Source organism: Erinaceus europaeus, chromosome 22, assembly GCF_950295315.1.
Source record: "Erinaceus europaeus chromosome 22, mEriEur2.1, whole genome shotgun sequence".
Taxonomy (NCBI): domain Eukaryota; kingdom Metazoa; phylum Chordata; class Mammalia; order Eulipotyphla; family Erinaceidae; genus Erinaceus; species Erinaceus europaeus.
This window is the reverse complement of record NC_080183.1, coordinates 7,836,922-7,853,469: the sequence shown is the minus strand read 5'-3', so window position 1 is coordinate 7,853,469 and position 16,548 is coordinate 7,836,922. Positions and strand designations below refer to the sequence as shown.

The 16,548-nt window shown below is 51.1% G+C and overlaps 1 protein-coding gene across 4 annotated transcripts in view; it reads right to left on the bottom strand.

The window, feature by feature from the left end:
* Positions 1-16,548, bottom strand: part of FOXN3 (forkhead box N3) — a 274,905-nt gene that overhangs the window by 210,857 nt on the left and 47,500 nt on the right. For 2 of the 4 annotated variants that reach the window (XM_060181232.1, XM_060181233.1), the window contains exon 1: positions 1,123-1,340. The exons of 1 other annotated variant lie outside the window; for it this stretch is intronic. The gene's annotated coding sequence lies outside the window, so the exon portion shown is untranslated. Of the gene's footprint in view, positions 1-1,122; positions 1,341-16,548 lie in introns of those variants that run through there. One more of the 4 variants, XM_060181234.1, reaches the window with a different exon arrangement.

Sequence of the window (16,548 nt, the reverse complement as noted above, 5' to 3'; positions counted from 1 at the left end):
CCCCCACCCCCACCTCGTACGAACTCCTATTCTAGAGGGGCATAAAGGAATCTGGATCATGTGACTTTGCAGTGAAGTAAGCATTTTTCATCTCCTGCCAATAGGTCGCTCCACCAGAGCCTCAAACAGTTGTTCACTTTAGGGACCTCCTTGCAACTTGTTCAGCTGGCTCTCGGTTAGCATGCGTGGCTCTCCCGGTCTCTCTCTCGCTTTATGATGACTTGCTTTGTTACCGTGGTGTATTTTAGAGAAAAATGCAGCCGGGGAGCGAGCCTCCAAGTCTCCAAATAACTGACAAAGGCACGACCGGCCCAGCTCGGAGCAGATGTTCGTGGTGAACTTTAAAAAGTTGAGAAACCCTCCCGGCGGAGGGGGCAGCCGGCGGGGAGGGGGGGTGGGGGGGCCTCTGCGCGCACGCGCCCCACGCCCCTCTACTGTACTTGTCAAAAACATTTCAAGGGGACCTGCGGCGGCGGCGATTGGCTGCGGCCCGCGTCCATCAGCGGCGTTGCCAGGCAACGAGGGAAACTGCGGCTCGCCAGCAGACAGGGCGCCCGAGCTCGCATACCTTCACTGCCGGTCAGATGTCATAAACCTTTTATTGGCAGCGGCGCGGCCGGCCTCAAAAACACATCAATACCAGGCCGCCGTGCCCCAACTTCTCCGGGGTCCCCTGGACGGGGCCGACGAGGCTCGGGGAGCTCGGGGATCGGACCTCGGGGGTCTGGGGGGCGCTCGCGGCGGGGGCGCGTTCTGCACACTTTGGGGGCCGAGGGGGGAGGGGAGCTTTGTTAGGACCCGGCTCTCCTCTGGGGGGGGGGTCCCTCGGCCGCACCCCCACCCGGCCCGGCCCGGCCCGCATCGGCCAGGAGCCCGTCCTGCGCGGACAATACCGACTCGGTCCCCCTCGGGAGTCTTTCTGGGAAACCGAGGCACCGGGCGAGGGCGCGCACGTCGGGGCAGGAAACTCCGGCGCCCGCAACTTCCCCGCCCGGCCTCCCGGGGCCCCGCGCCCCCAAGCCCCCGGAACTGCGGGGCCCCGGCCGGCCGAGCGCGGCGGGTCGCCGCCGGGACGAGCGCCCCCGCCCGGGCCGCCCCCGCCGGGGCGCGGGCAGCACTCACCTGGCCGGAGCGCGGGGCGGCCGCGGCCCCTCGGCGGAGCCCGCAAAGTTTGGCGCGTGCCCCGCGGGCATGGCCTGGGGGCCGGGCGGGGGGCGCGGCGGCGGGGCGGGGGCGCGGGCGGCAGGGGCGCGGGCGCGGGCGGCATGGACCTGGGCTCCCCGGGCGCTGCGCGTCCTCCGCCGGCCCCGCCGCTCTCCCCGCCCCGTCCCGCCTCCCGCTCGCCTCCGCCGGGGCGCGCCGCGCGGCGAGAAATTGTTTCCACTGCAAACAAAAAAAGGCGACACATGACCAGCCGGAGGAGGGGAGCGGGAGGCGGGCGGCGCGGCCGGGGCGGGGCCGGGGCGGAGGCAGCGGGAGAGACGGAAAACGCGGGCCGGCCGACGGCCTGGGGTGCGGGGTCCCCGGGGCGCCCCCAGCCCGCGAACTGTGCCCGGGAGGCCCGGCCCGGCCCTGGCTCCGCGGCCCCGCACCCCGGGGCGCTCGGCCTGCCCCCCACCCCCGGGCGCGGGCTGCCGGGCGCGGGGCGCCGCTGCCCCAGCCGCGCGCCTTACAAGGCTCGAAAGTAAAAAGAAAAAGAATTGCGACGCGGGCGACGCCGGGAGGGGGGTGCGGACACTCCACTGCGCCCCGAGTCCGCGCCCCGGCCGGAGGGGCACAAAGGCCAGGGGCCGGCACCCAGCCGGAGGCCACGCAGGAAGGGGCGGGGGTCGACTCTGGGATCGGATTCTAGATTGAAAGCGAAAAGAAGTCTTCTGCCCTGCACGTTTCCCAGTCCTGTCCTGCACTGCCCCCCCCCCCACCCCAGGCTGGTCCCCGCCCCAGGAGAGGCCGCGAGGAGAATCATCAGGACATCCTGGTAGTGACATTAATAAATAGGCAGTAAGTTCCTCCTACACAGATCAAACCCAGGTCACTCCTCTGGCCACCCCCACCGGAAGCCACCTGAGAAGGCCATTTGGGTGGTTGTTTTTTGGTTTGTTTTTGTTTTTAATTTTTTAATATAGAAGCGGAGAGTAAAAAAGGCTGAGAGGTCGGAGCACTAAAGCTTCCTTCAGTGCGCACGGAGCTAGGATTGAACCTGGGTGGCAACACTTGGCAAAGTAGCGTGCTATCCTAGTGAGCTATTTCGCTGGCCTGGGCAGCTATTTGGAGCGCGGGGTGAAGTTCCTTAGAAAGCCCAGCAGCTAGGAGTGCCCAGCCAAGAGGAGAAAACTCCCGCGGGGCTCCTGAAATTACTTAGGAAGGAAGGAAGGAGAGAGGAAAAAAAAAGGGGAAGGAGGGAGAAAGAAAAGGACCCCATTCAAAACTTCAAAATGGCAGTGGCGGGTCCTCAGCAAGTTTGAACCTTCCCAGTAAGATAAGGAACTGTCTTGAGCAAGGTATAAGAGTAAGGACTCACTGGGAGAGTGTGTTGGGGTTAGCAATAATTCTTTACTTATTTAGATGCCAGAGAAGAGTCACACAATTCACACGACACACAGTCACCCCGACACCTCTCCTTACTCAGTAGCCATTAGCAGGTAAGGCTCACGATGTGGTCTCCAACCGCTGGCGTGACCAGATGAGCGAGGGTCTCTGGAAGCTGGGGAAGCAGCTACTTAGCCTGGCAGCATGTGCTGAAGTTTCTTTAGCAGCACCAGTAGCATCCGGGTTAGTAGAGGTGACTGGGCTTCATTCAGCTGGTTTCTGAGCCTCTATTTATACTAGCTTACCTCTGGTCTTAAGGTCACATCTCCACTGGCCAATCAGGTTCGGGTTAACGTCTTATCCTACTTATACATATGTTTCTGTCTTATCACACTATGCAGGGGCACTATGGTTACTATGGTTACATGTTCACTACAGTAACCTTGTTACTATGGGACAAGGGCAGAACCCACTCACCCAGCAGATGATTCCCGGGTGGTGCTCCGCCTGAGGCCAGCCAGCCCCACCCCTTTAATCACTGAGCACTAGATGTCAGCTAACCCAAAACCATCCTCCTAACCAAGGGTTCAAGAAGATCCTCTCTGAAGTCTTGAACCAGAGAACTAGCAACAGAGGCCAGAGAGGCGCTCCGGCTAGTGTTGCCCCTCCACCAGCCACGTCAAAGCTTGTCCAAGGCCCTTGCTGACTTGATCAGGAAGACTTCCTGCCCCCACCCCACCTCACCCTCTGCCTGCTCCAGCCACTCGAAGTGTGGCTAGAAATGTCTTTGCACTAAGTCGTGGTGGCAGGCTCTTGGAATGTCCCTTCTTCCTCCAGAGTTCAGAATAAAAAGAGGTGAGCTGAAGGTTACTGCACATGAAATAATGTCATTCTTAAAACTCTCCTGAGCCAGAATTGCTACCTTTGCTGCCTTGTCGCTTTCCCTCTGTGTGTTTCTGGTCTCTTCCACTCTTGGGCCCATTCCCTTCATTTCTTCCCCCATTACTAATGCGGCGAGAAGTGTGAGGAGGTGTGGGCTGAGTGAGGAGGAAGTGGCATGCGAGGTCCTGATGCGGTTGCCTGGCTACGGAAGAAGGGCAAACGGAAGAAGAAGAAGAAGAAAGGAGGAGGAGGAGGAGGAGGAGGAGAAGAAGAAGAAGAAAGAAGGAGGAGGAGGAGGAGGAGGAAGAAGAAGAAGAAGGAGAAGAAGGGGAGGAGGAGGAGGAGGAGAAGGAGAAGGAGAAGAAGAAGAAGAGGAAGAAGAAGAAGAAAGAAGCCTGGTGTGGAAAGTGGGGTGCACATGGCTGTCCATTGCTGTCTGTCTGAAATGGGGTGTCTGTCACATCTAAAAGCCATCTCGATATGCTATGGAGCCTTCCACCCCCTACCCTCCAGTTCAAGAACATAGTCTCTAACTAAAGGGGTCAGAAAACAGCTTGGGGGGGGGGGACAGATAGCATAACGATTATGCAAAGAGGCTCTCGTGCCTGAGGCTCCAAAGTCCTAGGTTCAATTCCCCACACCACCATAAGCAAGAGCTTGTTTGGGAATAAGCAACTTCGGGAGTCCGGCGGTAGCGCAGCGGGTTAAGCGCAGGTGGCGCTAAGCACAAGGACCAGCGGAAGGATCCCAGTTCGAGCCCCCGGCTCCCCACCTGCAGGAGAGTCACTTCACAGGCGGTGAAGCAGGTCTGCAGGTGTCTGTCTTTCTCTCCCCCTCTCTGTCTTCCCCTCCTCTCTCCATTTCTCTCTGTCCTATCCAACAACAATGATATCAATAATAACTACAACAATAAAAAACAACAAGGGCAACAAAAAGAATAAATAAATAAATACAATTTTTAAAAAAGGAGTAAGCAACTTCAACTCTCTCCCCTCCCCCTCAATCCCTATAACCTACAGAAGAGACCCCTAAGTGCTGGGCTCTGAGAAGTCTCAAGGAACAAGAGACAGAGTGGCTAGAGTGTTGAACCTCAAAGTATGAGTTCCCAAGTTCGATCCAGGCATCGCCTGATCGATCCATAGTGGATGCTCTGGCTTTCTTTCTCCTCTCTGAAGTCTTCATAAATAAGTCTTGAGGGGTGGGGGAGGGAGAAGGACGAGGAGGAGGAAGAGGAGAAAGTGGTGATGCCACTGTTTTACAAATGCCTGGAAAAGCAGAGCCCACAGTGTCCCCCATAATTCACTTTGGACAACACTTATTTCCTTGAGGGAATGGTGTATGGAAGTTGGGGCCCAGACTCCAGTCCAGCCAAGTCTCTCATTGATCCTTGGGTTCCCCCTTCTATGGAGTAGACTGTCAATCCCTACAAAACATTTATGTATTTATGTATTTATTTATTTACGCTGTCTGGACCACATGCAGGCACCATTTCACTGCTCCTGGTCAAGCCTTTTCATTCTCTTTACTTCAGACCGAGAGGGAGAGACACCACAGCACTGGAGTTTCTCCTGGTGCCATGCCACTCCCATGTGGTGCTGGGAGTGCTTCACATCCTCCCCCCTAGACATTTTGTGCTTTTTAAAAAATGTATATATATAAATGAAAAAAATAGGAAGAGAAGAGAAAGAACCAGACATCACTCCAGCATATGTGTGCTGCTGGGGATAAAACTCAGGACCTCATGCTTGAGAGTCCAATGCCTAATCCACTGCACCACCTCCTGGACCACCACATTTCGCACTTTCACTGTCCAGCATGACCTGGGACACAGAGCCCCTCCATCCTTGTGAGAGGAGGAGAATGAACCCTGCAGCTGGGAAGAGGCAAGGGGGATCCTGAGGCAGCCGGAAAGGCTGTCACCAGGCCATGAAAAAGGATGTTGGGCAGAATGGTACCCAGGCAGCATGGTAGTTTTTCTCTCCTTTGAGGCCAAGCCTTTCCTCCTCCTCTCTATGGTTCCCATTCTCCTTCCTGCAGGGCTGCTTCCCACCACTTCTCAGCTCCCAAATCTTTTACTAAAAGGGCAGGTTCTTGTAGGAAGGACCTGATTGGCTCAGCCTAGTCAGGTGACTCCTCACCGCCCCCCCCCCCCACTCCCCAACAGCTGAGCAAAGGCCCTGGTGGGACTTGCTGGCCCAGAGGAACTGGAGAGGGAAGGGCGTTCTCAGAAAATGTGCTTCAAAAGATGAAGGGCTTAGGTGGTGGTGCACCTGGCTGAGCACACATTACTATGCACCGGACCAGGTTCAAGCCCTGTCCCCACCCACAGAGGGAAAGCTTCACAGTGGTAAAAGCAGGGCTGCAGGTGTCTCCCTGTCTCTTTGTCTCCCCCTCCCTTCTCTACTTCCCTCTATTTCTATCCAGTAATAAGTAAATAAAATTTTTTTAAAAAGGAGAGAAGAAGGAGAATGCGATTGTGGATCCAAGAGGAATTTGGGGGTTGGAATAAAAACATGGAATTTTGGGGTTGGAATAAAAACATGGACACCCCAAGCAGGCGGAATTCCTTACAGAGCACATAAAAGGGAAGGAAGAGTATTGCTTTTTTAAAAATATTTATTTATTTTCCTTTTTGTTGCCCTTGTTTTTTATTGTTGTTGTAGTTATTGTTGTTGTTATTGATATCGTTGTTGTTGGATAGGACAGAGAGAAATGGAGAGAGGAGGGGAAGACAGAGAGGGGGAGAGAAAGACAGACACCTGCAGACCTGCTTCACCGCTTGTGAAGCGACTCCCCTGCAGGTGGGGAGCCGGCGGCTCGAACCGGGATTCTAAAGCCAGTCCTTGCGCTTTGTGCCATGTGCGCTTAACCTGGGGCGCTACCGCAACTCCAATGTTAACATACTGATTCCTTCTGAGTAAGAGAATTTTTGTTTGTTGGCTTCTGTTGAGCTTCCCTACTGCTTTCATACCTGTGTATGCATGTTCTCAAAGCTTTTTACAGTGAATACCCCCTTGCTCAGGTCTGGCTCCCCATGGTGCCAGGGAATGAACCGGGGGCCTCTTGCATGCAAATCCTCTGTTCTACCACTGTCTGTTCCCAGCCCTGTAATATTCTAGTGATAACTGTGTGTGTGTGGGGAGGGGTGGTTTACAACGTTAGAGCAGTGGTTTTCACACCTGAGAGAGCACCAGAATTAGCTACAGGCCTACTGAAAATGACTTACTCGTCTCCACACCAAGTTTCTCATTCTGCACTTCTGGATTAGGGCCTGAGAATTCACATCTCTACTGAGTTCTCAGGTGCTGGATGTTTCCTCTGCCGCTGGCTTGGGGACCCCACTTTGAGAAGCACTAACTCAGACTGAATTATCACTCAGTGAGGCTGGGAAGAAACAAGGGAAGAGCCAGGAGGACTCGCCATGTGACTGAACATGAGAAGAGAGGGCGAGATCATGGTCAAAGAGAACTCCTTAATCATGGGGCGACAAAGAGTGTCTTGGAGATAAAATGTGTGAATGCCACATGTGGTAGTAAAAATAGATGAGCTCCTCACTTCTTTCCCTTCTGGGGGGCGGGGGACACACCCTCAGTGTGTGCCAGCCTTGCTCTAGCCCTGCTGGAGTTTCTGGTCAACCCTCTCTCGGGGCTTCTCCTATGCATTCCCAGGCTTCCAAAGGGTGGAGCCTGGGAAAAGGCTAATTTGAATTTCGGCAGCTGGGAAGGAAGCCAGGAGGCTCCTGTGAGGAGGCAAAGGAAAGTGTTTGCCCAGGGGAAGGAGTGAGAGACTGAAAAGAACTAATGCATGAGCTCAGGTGTCCAGGCTCGTCAGGTCACCTGCTGGAGGCAAAATGGAAACAGAGTCTGTCAGCTCCCTTTGCATATAAACACGAGCGTGAGCTGGGGACCCAGGCTCCTGTCTTTTTTAAATTTTATTTTATTTTTTATTGCCACCACAGTTATCACTGGGACTCAAGTGCTAGCACTCCCAGTGGCCAATTTTTCTTTTCATTTGTCTTATTTGATAACACAGAGAAATTGAAAGGGCTACGGAAGCTAGAGAGGGAGAGATACCTGCAGATCTCCTTCACCTCTTGTGAAGCTCCGCTTCCCCACCCCACTGGAAGTGAGGGCCAGAGGCTTGAACGGGGGTGCTAGAGCACGGTAACTAATGTGTGCATTTAACCAGGTGCGCCACCACCCAGCTCCTCCCCTTTCTGATTTAGCCAAGTCATTCAGTCAGCAACTATTTAGTCAGCATCTAGTCACACCCAGTGTGGAGGACTTGGCTCTGGCCCTTAGGGAGAAGGGAGACTGAGCACTAAGGAAGCCACAAGAAACGGACACCTTCACACAGAGCCTCAAACCAGGATCCCAGGGGGCACAGCAGAGTGGTTAGCGCGAGAACCAGGAACTTGGCTCATAGCCTCACTTTACAGATTCTGAGTTGGGTCAGCTGAGCTAGCGGACTTTACTAGTTGGGTGCTCTAGTCAAGGTATTTAACTGATGTTTTCTCTCTACTTCGTTTCTTCATCTTTCGAAAAAAGAAGCACAAGAAGGGGGAGGATAATACCAAGACCACTTCACAGGGCTGTGATGAACCTTAGATGAATAGACATCAGTAATAAGGGCACCTAACAGGACTCCCAGCAGCTGATGCGATAAAGCCTTGGACTCTCAAACATGAGGTCCCAAGTTCAATCACTGGCATCAAATCTTCCAGTGATGATCCGGTTCTCTTTCTTCCTCTCTCTCTTTCATCAATAAATACGTATTAAAATAAATAAATCTACGGGCTGGGGAGTGAGTGTGACTGGTATGGAAGTGACTTTGATGTCTGAGGCTCTAACCTCCCAAGTTTAATACTCAGCACCATCATAAACTAGAATGGAACACTACTTAGGTAATAAATAAATATTTTTCTTTTCTTTTCTTTTTTTACTAGAGCACTGCTCAGCTCTGGTTTTTGGTGGTGCTGCGGGGAACTGAACCTGGCACTTTGAAGCCTCAGACACATGGGTCTTTTTGCATAACAATTATGCAATGTACCCTTTACCCAGTAATTTTTTTTTTTTTGCCTCCAGGTTATCACTGGGGGCTTGGTGCTAACACTATAAATCCACTGCTCCTGGTGACCATTTTTTTACATTTTACTTGATAGGACAGAATGAAATTGAGAGGGGAGTGGGAGATAAAGAGGGAGAGAGAGACACCTGCAGACCTGCTTTACTGCTTATGAAGTACCCCCCCCCCGATTCAGGTGGGGAGCCAGATACTTGTTAGGGTCCTTGAGCCTAGTACTATGTGCACTTAACTGGGTGCACCACAGCTCGGCCCCCATAAATAAATTTTTAAAAACCTTTTTTTTAATGGGTGCCTTAGCAGTGGACACTATTTTTGTTCAACATGTAACCACAAGCAAAATATTGAGATATTTTCTTATCAATTTACAATGTGTATGTGATACCACAGGACATAAGAGACAAAATACAACCATAGGAAGAGGAAATACTTGTCATACCTTGTCTTATGCTTTACATTGGCTTGTTCTAGCCCTCCCCCGCCAAGAGAATTGGATCAGTCCTATTAATTTCACGGGCCTGCCCCAAGGAACCCCGGGAGAGGGTTCCTGAGTTCGAGAGTGCCAGAGTTCCTGAGTTCCTGAGTCCGAGAGTTCCTGAGTTCCTGAGTTCGAGAGTTTCAGGGTTTCAGAGTAAGAGAGAGTGCCAGAGAGACAGAGTTCCTGGGTTCCTGAGTTCCAGAATAAGAGACGGTTCCTGAGTTCGAGAGTAAGGGAGAGTGCTTGTGCCACCGCAAAGAGACAGCGGAGTTCTGTTTGGTGATTAGTTTGTCTTAGTTTATGAATTGTTGTTCCTGAATAAAGAAATACAGCTGCCCTGCCCAGCCGTTGTCTCCCCGTCTCTGTTACCCGCCGTGAAGCTAGCTGGCCCGGCAAGAGCCTTCTGAATTTTAACAACAATACCTATGAAAGGGGGTTAGCACTGTCAACGTGTAACTCAAATAAAAGCCACCTCTAGGAGAAAAGACATTCACAAGAGGAGAAACGCTCAGAAATAAAACTGGCAGTATACCCACTCAAATTACTCAACCTCAGGAGAAAGAAAAAAAATAATAATAAAGATGACAAAGAATGCGAGTGGAAGCAGCTGTGATGTTTTATCTGGAAGGCTGACACACACAGAGTCACTGTGCCAAGGTTGGTGTGGGGGAAGTACGGCCTAGCCCCGTTGGATGTCAACCCATGAAGGCAACCCATGAAGTTACCTGAGTCTGTGTTTCTAGACATGTATCCATGGGAGAGTCCAGAACAAGACAGGTCATTGACTCCCCACCCCCCCACCAGCCAACAAAAAACAAAACTCACGGACATTTCGGAACTGCCGAAACAAGGGGCCTGTGAATGTCCTAGGTGGGTCACAGCGGTTCCCTTTTGTCGTCCTTCCATTCATTCAGGGCGCCCTTCTCTGACTCAGTGTCCCCTTCTCACAGACTCTACATGGAACAATTTGCAGACAATTTATCAAGTAAGTGAGGGCGGGGAAAACAAATATATTGGTAAAGCTTCTCACTTAATTGAAAGCATTGGGGATCTTTCATCCCGAAGGAACGAAATGGTCCTTTTCTGAAAGAGGCTGGCGCACAGTGCAAACAGCATCGTTAAGTAAAACAGACAGTAAAGCCTACATTCTGAGGTCTGTGTTTATGAGGAGGCTTTCTGTTGATAGGTTCTGAGTATTGAACTTCCTCTACACACTCTTACGTAGGTTCAAAGATGTGAAGAGCTGCTGAGTGGAGGAGAGGTAGAGAAGACAGTGTGATGTTTCTGTGAAAAGACTCTCCTGCCTGAAGCTCCAAGGCCTCAGTCAGGTTCAAGTCCCTGTACTATCATCAGCTAGAGCTGAGCCATTCTTTTTCTCTCTCTAAAATAAAGCTGGTAAAATATTTTTCTTTTAAAAAGGGGGGAGTAGGGGCAGGTAGGGGCTGGGTGGTATTGCAGCCAGTTAAGATATTACCATCTGCAAGGACCTAGGTTCAAGCCCCTGGTCCCTACCTGCAGGGGAGGAGCTTCATGAGTAGGGAAACAGTACTGCAGGTGGCTCCCTCTCTATCTCCCACTCCCCTCTCAATTTCTCCCTGTCCTGTCAAAGACAAACCAACAAATATATAATGAAGGGAGGGGCGGGCAGTGGTGTACCCAGTTATGTGCACATAGTATTATGTTCAAGGAACAATGCAAAGACCCAGGTTCGAGTCCCTTCTCCCCACCTGCAGCAAAGATGCTTCGCAAGTGGTAAAGCAGGTCTACAGGTGTCTGTCTTTCTCTCCCCCTCTCCCTTTCCCCTCTCAATTCTCTCTGTCCTATCAAATAAAATTAATAATAATAATAATAATAATAATGAGGGGCAGGTGGTGGTGCATCTGAAGCTGTGTACAAGTTACCATGAATGAGGATTCCAGTTCAAGTCCCTGGCCCCCACCTGCGGGGGGGGGGGGGGAGAGTTTCAGTGCTGCAGGTCTCTCTCCATCCCTTCATCTCTCTCTCCCTCTCAATTTCTCTGTCTCTATCCAAAATAAATACATTACAAAAGGAACACTAAGTAACAGGTGTTTGGATGCCACTTGAAATAACAAAACCAACAGAAAGTGTGGGGCTAAGTAGACCCAGTCAAGGACACTAGTTTACATATGAGAGCTGAATCAAGGCAAGGCGTGGCTGAACTGAACTAGGACTGCACGCACTGAGGGACATAAACCATCATCTTCATCCTTATCATCATGGTTATTATTATTACTACTATCTTGTGCTATTCTGCACCTGCCCGCCAATGACCCTGAAATCGCCATCGTATTGATTTGCATGTTGCAAAATAGTATTTTGTCAGTAAAGGAACTTGCAAATAAACATCTCTAATGAAGATCACTATTTTGTTTTGTTTGACCAGAGCCCTGCTCAGTTTTGGCTTATGCTGGTGCAGGGGATTGAATGTGGGACTTCACAGCCTCAGAGCCTCAGGCGTGAGTCTTTTATAGAAGCAATGCACTATCTCCCCAGCCCACCCCCTCTGCCAAGTAAAGTTTAGATCAGTCCAGATCATCTGACTTAGAAAATTTCATGAAGTGTGTCTGTGGAGACGGGGGAGTGGGAGTTGAGGCCTGGGGGGAGGGGGGATTGTCAAGGATTTAAAAGATAAAAGCAATGAGCTCAAGAGAGGGAACCTTCAGGCCAGGAAATACAGACTGGCAAACTGGAGTCCCCAGCACCCTCATCTGTCAGAGTTGAGCAATGCTCTAGGCTTTCTCTATCTCATGAAAAGAAATACTAAATAAATCTTTACAAATAAAGGCTAAAACTTAATGAAAAGGAATTTCTTTTCAAACAATAATAATAATCCACTTTCTGTGGCATCATCAGCCTGCTAGGATGGCTGCTATTTTTTTAAAAGTTTTTTATTTATTAGTTTACTGGATAGAGATAGAGCGAACCTGGGGGGGTGGAGAGACAGAGAGACACCTGCAGCCCTGCTTCACCACTTGCAAGGCTTACTCCTGCAAGTGGGGACCGAGGGCTTGAACCTGGATCCTTGCACATTGTAACACGCACTCAGCCAGGTGCAGCCCTGCCTGGCCCCTAGGATGGCTGTGTGGAATAGTGTGAGCCTCCAGGCTGCTGGTGCGCGTAGTAAGGGGGGTCTGCTTTCTCCCGGGGCAAAGAGAAGTGGCATCTACTTGTTTCTCCTCCAGAGTTCTTGAGAACTTTTTAACGGCTTTCCCCTCTGTGAGGAGGGGCTCCAAGTACTACAGTCCTGGGATTCAGGGGGCCCGAGAGGGCCAAAGCTTTTGTCATGCCAAGAAATCACTTTTCTGTTTTTCAGAGGGAGGTAAAAGAAAACAATGCTTCTTTTCAGGATGTTGCCTTTGAAATGAAGCAGCAGCTCCTATGTGTGGAGTACAGATAACTAAAGCAGACAAACTTGCAAAAAAGTAAATAAATAAAAGGTCAAAGGCACAGGAACTTGAGGGTGGGTGAGGTCACTTACACACGTCGTGGGTATGAAATGTATAATTCGGGCTGGCTGATGGTGCACCCTGTAGTCACACACGTTACAGTGCATAAGGACCCAGGTTCAAGCTCCAGGCCCCCCACTGGCAGGGGGGAAGCTTCACAAGTGGTGAAGCAGGGCTGCAGACCCCTGCAACCGTCAACCCGGCTTTGACCTGGCACGTTATGACTGGGCCCTCCTCAATCGCTATCGAACAGGCCATGGCCGGTGCGCCGCTATGTTCCATCGCTGGGGAGCCAGAGACGACCCGAACTGCCCCTACAGCTCCAGACAGACTATGACCCACACAGTCAACGACTGCCACCTCTCCAGAATCAAAGGAGGTCTCGAAACTTGACATCAGGCTCAACCTGACGCTGTTGACTGGCTACGGAAGAAGGGCAAACGCTAGAAGAAGAAGGGGTCTCTCTCTCTCTCTCTCTCTCTACCTCCCCCTTTCCTCTCAATTTCTCTGTTTCTATCCAAAAATAAATAAAATATTGTTTAAAGATTTATTGAGAGAGAGAGAGACAGAGAGAGAGAGAGGGAACACGTAATTCTGGAAAGCGCTGTGAAATCACTAATAAAAAATACAAAAGGAAAGAAAGAGAAAGGGGAAAAGTTCTACCTTAGATAAACACTCTGGGCAACAGTGGGTGCGTTAAAACATTACCTACGCATTGCCCTGCGCACAGAGCTGTTTCTCAGGAACTGACTGGCTCATCTGCCACACATCCCTAAGTCTCAGCTCTTCTGGGGACAACCCTGCACCAACATTCTCTGTTTTGAAAGCCAAGCCACCCCCCCCCCCTGCAACCTCCCTGCCAATCCCCCAACATCCTTCCAGAAATAGTGACTCTTCTACCTGTAACACTGTGGTTTGGGCCCCGAGCAGGAACCTGCCCCTAAGAGAGGGCAGTGTGTGTATGTGAGAACCCCATCTCCCAAGGGGTGGGGGCTGGGAGAGGAAGTCGCCCTGTGGGAGGCCATCTTTTTGTGGTGCTTTCACCTGCATCTCCTCTCTCTCTGTGCTGCAGATCTGGGCCCCTGAGGGCCAGTGTCCTCTGCCAGTTCCAGGAGGAGCACGGAGCATCTTTCCAGAGAGCCTCCTGCAGCACTGGGCCAGCTGTCTAACTACACGGAGCCCATAAGGGGGTGCTGCCCAAGGTGGTGCCTGTTGCTCACAGCAAAGGGTGAGAGAGCTCAGAACAAACAGGGTGGGATTGGAGGGGAGGCAATTTTTGGCTTAAAACACCACCCCCCAGCAGGCTTCTAGGATGCGTGACAGCAGAGGGAAGCCCAGGGCCAAAGCAGGCCTGCTACGGAAACCTGAGTGGCCAGCCCTGGAGAGGGGACAGCAGAGCTGCCCACAGGCTGCCAGGACCAGGGCCAAATGGAGCAGCGCACCTGATGATGTCAGTTCCTCAGAAATCCCACCAGCTCCTGGCAGGGCCCGCCTCACTGTGCCCACATGTCAGTTTCCCAAGCAAGGCTCCAAGGACCCAGGGAGAAATCCAGCTGCAGCCAGCCTGCTCCCTCTCCAGGATCTGGATGGGGAAGGTGGGGGGTGGCACAGAAGAGGCGATGGTCATGCCCATGATGGTTGGGATCCTGACACCTCCTTGACTCATCCCCTAAAATATGGTTGTTGGGAGGCACCCTGGAAACCTAGCCCACTGAGCTGCTGAGGTGAGCTTCTTCCTCCATTCCCACACCTACACCACAGGGATATCTCAACAAGGCACCAGGCGGTGGTACATGTGGTTAAGCGCTCACATTACAGTGCGCAAGGAACCAGTGCCTCTGGTCCCCATCCACAGAGGGAAAGCTTCATGAGTGGTGAAGCTGGGCTGCAGCGATCTCTCTGTCTTCCTCTCTAGCTTCTCCTCCCCTCTCAATTTCTCTGTCTCTATCCAGTAACAAATAAATAGAAAAAGATAAAAAGCACTTTAAAAAAAAAGATGACAACATTTATCTACTCTGAAACATCCTCCCCCAAGCTCTAGAACACAGACACCTCCTCTCCTGAAATGCCTGGCACCCTGCAAGATCTTGGCTCAGCCTCTCAGCCACCCCGAGGTTACAGCCTTTGAATAACTTGAAAATCAAACCAAGTACAAAGGCAATAATACACAGCAGTCACTGAAAATAAAGAAGAAAGGAAGAAAGAAAGAAAAAAACACCCTCATTCTGTCCACTCCGTTTTCTCTGGCAGACATGCAGCAGCTAGAAGATGTGTTTGGAATGCCCAGGAAACTGCTCTTTTCAAACTCAGGGGGTGCAAAAGTCATCTGAGTCGTGAGCGCCCCTGGACCAGCGAGAGACAGAGAGAGAGAGAGAGAGAGAGAGAGAGAGAGAGAGACAAAAGCGACCTGGAGGGAACAGGCTGGCAAACTGTCATTTTGCTCGGCAGCTGAACAGAAGGCTGGAGTAGTGACAACCACGAAACTCATTCAAAGTCTGAAAAGGTGACTAATGAGCTCATTCATGCTGGCTGTAAATTATTCACTCCAACACCGATCCCACTCCAGACAAACACCAAAGTAAACTTTAAACACAGACACCGCCCGCCTCCTAAGTGGAACAAGTTACGTCTGTGAAAAAAAAAAAAAAAACAACTTTGCACAATGAGAGAGGGATACTTATCTCTCCCGAGTCTATTGTCACACCCATCCTTCTGTTTACTTTTTTTTTTTCACTGCCTTTAATCAAGTTTAAGCAGACGCAGCTGTTACACATTCATTTCTCTGTTGAAGTTTTTTTTTTTCCATTAGTTATTACCCGCAATCATGAGGCTCTAAAAATAGCACCAAATTTTATTCACTAGAAATTGAAGGCTGACCTTAAAATGAAGCCCAGGTCTTCAGAAAGAATATTCATATGCACATGTTGAGTGAGTGACAGGCCTGCACCAGGCGAAACAAAAGTGCAAGCCCCCTTTTTCCAATCACTCTCTGAGAGGGTTTTGCAGTTAGCTTCCAAATTTCCTTTGGCTGCAGTGGAAACGGGCTGCTTCCAAGTGTGACAACAGGGAGGGAGGCTGCTTCCGATGGTCATTCTTGGGTTAAGATGGCCCCAAGAAGTCACAGAAAACTGGGGCACCGTCTCATGGTCTCATGTAGACTTTTTCCATTCAGGCACAGAGACCCGGCGGCAGGTTGGTGGGGAAAAGCCTCCACTCTGCTGCTGAGGAGCCTGTTTCCTGTTTAATCTGAAGTAAAGACCTGTAGTTCTTCTGTTTTGACTCACTGTGCTCCTTACTAGCATGGTGGCAGAGGGGAAACCGTCTTCTGTGCCTTGCAGACCTGCCTGTCCTTTTTGACTTTTGGGATCTACTACCAAGATAATAGTCAAAAGTAAGACTTTTCAAATCTGCTTGGTAGATGTTTTGCTATTGAAGGGAAGGGAAGGGAGGGGGAGGGGAGGTGGGTCTTCAGGCCCAGAAGCTTGCATATCATTGGAAAAACAACGCTTTTACTCTGCCCTGAGTCTGGGCTCTGTCTCCATTTAAGGAGAGCCTTTCACATTGTTTTCATAGCTGCTTGCACGTGAACTAAAAGCTCGCCAGGCCAATGCTGTTGTCTGAAATGCAGAGCCATGTTTCTTTCAGGTGGAGAAAGAGGTCCCCTGCAATATTTATAGCCAAGGACGTTGCCACCTACCGACAGCAATCTGGCTGGTCTTCACGTGCCCTTGTGGTTTCCACCCACGTGTCTCCATCTCCTCAGATGTCATTCTTTTCTGGCCTCAGTGCAGTCCCTATGGTTGTTTTTAATCAGACTATGTAAAAACCCAATTTCACCCAAAGAAAGGGAGAAGCCCAAGAAGGCATCCCATCAGAAGTCGTAACAACCAAGTCAGTCTCCGCGGACAGGACTAGATGCCTGTCACCTCTCTGTGGAAGGACAGGGACACAGTAAGACTTTGACATTGAGGGCACATTAGCCTTTCCTTGCAATGCATCAGACAGGAGACCCACTGCCTCTCTCCATGACTGAGGAAGCTGCCGTGTCCAGAGATTGCTTGAACGTCACCCCGCTCCTAAGTTTGCTGAGAAGAAACCCAGGCACCTTCA